The sequence below is a fragment of the Carassius carassius genome, chromosome 26 (genome assembly GCF_963082965.1).
Source record: "Carassius carassius chromosome 26, fCarCar2.1, whole genome shotgun sequence".
Classification (NCBI taxonomy): Eukaryota; Metazoa; Chordata; class Actinopteri; order Cypriniformes; family Cyprinidae; genus Carassius; species Carassius carassius.
In genome coordinates this window covers 19,876,650-19,879,777 of record NC_081780.1, presented here as the reverse complement: position 1 = coordinate 19,879,777, position 3,128 = coordinate 19,876,650, and the positions used below count along the sequence as shown (strand labels likewise).

Genomic DNA, 3,128 nt, shown 5'->3' with positions numbered 1-3,128 from the left:
TTCCTTCTCATCATCAGAGCTCTCCTGGTTTCTTCAAATCCATGTCCCTATCATAATCTTCTTCAATGTTGTAAACAATTTGCAATTGTTATCCAGCACAACAGAACAGAAATATATACACAGTATACATAAGGGCTCAATACAGTTAGAAAATATAGTGCAATACTATACTGTATACAGAGAGAACAAAATTAAAACAAACAACAATCACTGTATACTGTATACACTGTATACTGTAGAGTAGTATGAATGACTGCAAACAGAATGTCAGGGTGCAGAATGATGCTGCTGGTGTGTGTGTGTGTGTGTGTGTGTGTGTGTGGTGTTACTGGTACGAGTTCAGTTCAGTCTGATTGCCTGTGGAAGGAACTTGTCTTGCAGTCTGCTGGTGCTGGTTGTGTGATAATGTCTGTCTGGTGGTAACGGTGAGAGCAATCCATGGCTCGTGTGGCTGGAGTCTCTGACGGTCCTCAACAAAAGAAAAACCTTGCGTAGATGTCCTGGAGAGACAAAATCATTTTGGGTGTTGTAAATCAATAAACAATATATATTATTATTATTTAGAATTGTTGTAATGAACATACCATTGATTCCTGTTGAAGTTTGTTGGAGGTATTGGCTCTCAGTTGAGAAGTTTCTTTTATGGGTGTAACATCTGTGCTGTCACAGAGCTGTTTGGGAATGTAGTCTACACAGTTCAGGCTGCAGCGCTGCACTTGGTGACCATTGACTCCTCCATCTCTGGCCTCAGACCCACTTCTCTTTAGTCTGGACCATGTCAGTGAAGACTGTTTTGGTGAATACAGGTGCAGGTGTCAGTACTCACCATATTCAGTCATTTTCTGCCCAAATTCCAGAAATGATGCCCTGATGATTTGTTCATTCTAGGACTTATATAAAGATGTATATGTGAAAAATAATAATTGCTGACTTGAATAGAGATCAACATCAAATGCTGTACTAATAAATTGCTTGAATAAAGACATACCAATGGGAATGAGCAGCTTTTCAGTCTTTTCTGTTTTGGCTCAATAAAGCCATGTTCATTCCTCATCCCCAACAGGACTGATGTTCTTTGTGTTTTTGTTCTTCAGCTGTAAAACAAAAATATGTCTATTATCCCCATGTTTAATTACTATTGCTGGTTAAACATATGAATTAAGACAGATATAATTAAGTTAATTCACCAAAAGATTCAGGTTAGAGGATTAAATGAATATTGATTACAATATTTTACAAACCTTTCTTGGATCATGACAAGAACTTGCTGAGCCTCACTAGTAGACGTTCAGTTGACAAAACTGAAAGAGGCCATCATGCAACCATCCGCTCTGTTTGTACCTTACAACAGAACAAAAGAGAATGTGTGAGTGAAGGGAGTAAAGGACTAAGATGAAGAGAAACAGGCTGAGAAAGGCAGAATCTTGTGTTTAAATGTAACAAAATGAGACCGAAGAAAGCTCTATCTTCAAGCTATATTATTCTATTATTCGAATATCACTATGAAAACTAACTTTATAATGCTGCAGAGTTCGATTGAATGATTTGAATGTCAAACTGGTTGTATCGATTTGAAAATAAAAACTCTTATTCATAAACGATCGACTACTTTATGAGACGGGTGGAAACCCTACCTGTACATGTCTCGAAGTCATCTAAAAATCCATATATTTTTAGCAAAACATTTCGAACATCTGGGAGAGTTTAAAACAAACAATTCAAAACGCAAATAGCAAACATATTAAAATAAACCCACAATGCATTTAGGCGAAAGTTTATATCATATCTCCTATTGCCAATAGGGGCGCTAATTTAGAGAACGCTCGTATGGGTCGTATTTGAGGATAGTGACAAACGACCTATACGGTCGTATGAGTTGGAGGTCTTGTTGAAAGTCTAGCACATTAAAAACTCTTTCTGCATTGCAAAAGACACATTAGTTCATTAGTCAGAGAGATCTTTCGTGTTTCGTTTAGTAAAAAGCTAAATTCTCTCACTGAGAGAGACGCTGTATTGCAAATGCTGGCTTATTTTAGCTTCTTTTAACCAGAAGCACTTACTAACCATTAGTGCTCTCAGAAGCTCTAAACTGACTGGTGGTGGATGAGGAAATACCCCCTGACAATGTAAAGCACTTTGAGTGCCTAGAAAAGCGCTATATAAATATAATGAATTATTATTATTATTATTAATGATGCCATGTAGACAGAGAAGAGAAGGGGTCCAAGAACTGAGCAAGGCAGTCTCAGTTGAATTTCCACTTCTGAAGCCAGATTGGTTGCTGTCAAGGAGGTTGTTCTGTGTGAGCAATGCAGAGACTTGGTTGAACACAGTTCGTTCAAGTGTTTTTGCAATGTAAGGAAGGGAAACTGGTCTGTAGTTCTCTAAAAGAGATTGGTTGAGGGTGGAGTTATACGAACCTGTCTAAATGATGAGGGAAAAATACCAGTGTGGAGGGATGTCGTCCCCTTGGAATTATGTTGGAAAATGCCAAAATTGAGTTATTCCCATATTCTTATTCAGTGACAATTTATTTATATTATGTGATAGATTTTTTTTAATGTTCTGTACATTTTGGGACTTTTTATTTAAATAAACAACAAAGTTGTATCTATACAGTCGAATGGAATGAAAAAAATTTAAAGCTCAAAATCTCAAAACTACTTGGAATGCAGTATAACCTTATAATTCCAAGGGGACGATGTGTTAATGATGTGAGTGAGTGCACTATTATTTCAAGGTTGTTGTTAATGCTGTGGTTATTTTAAGTTTCCTATGTACGTTTGGTTGTTAAAACAAATGTATCTTTCAATGGAACTGTGCGCATGCTTTAGACGCTTACATTTCTGTTCTGTCCATGCAATAAATATGCAGCTTTCGACTGCTCAGATCATATCATCGGTAATATGCCGAGAGCCATTGAAAAACTACAGAAAAGTAAAACTACTTCATATAACAACTTCGTTTTAAATCGATTAATGTCAGAAAATCGGCGATTCACGATTAAAAAATGTTTCAAGATCGATATTGATAAAACTAGTGAATCATTGCACCCCAATAATCTTTACTGTTATACAAGCCATGCCAGTTAACTTTGTATTGCAATTTGGGTGTCCATACACCCTCTT

The 3,128-nt window shown here is 36.7% G+C and overlaps 1 long non-coding RNA gene across 1 annotated transcript; it reads right to left on the bottom strand.

The window, feature by feature from the left end:
* Positions 1-204: 204 nt before the first annotated feature.
* On the bottom strand, positions 205-1,091 carry LOC132106311 (uncharacterized). The gene is made up of 3 exons (XR_009424109.1): positions 827-1,091; positions 585-768; positions 205-500 (listed from the first exon to the last, which is right to left on the bottom strand). It is a non-coding gene; the product is annotated as an uncharacterized LOC132106311 (long non-coding RNA).
* Between the last annotated feature and the right edge of the window lie 2,037 nt (positions 1,092-3,128).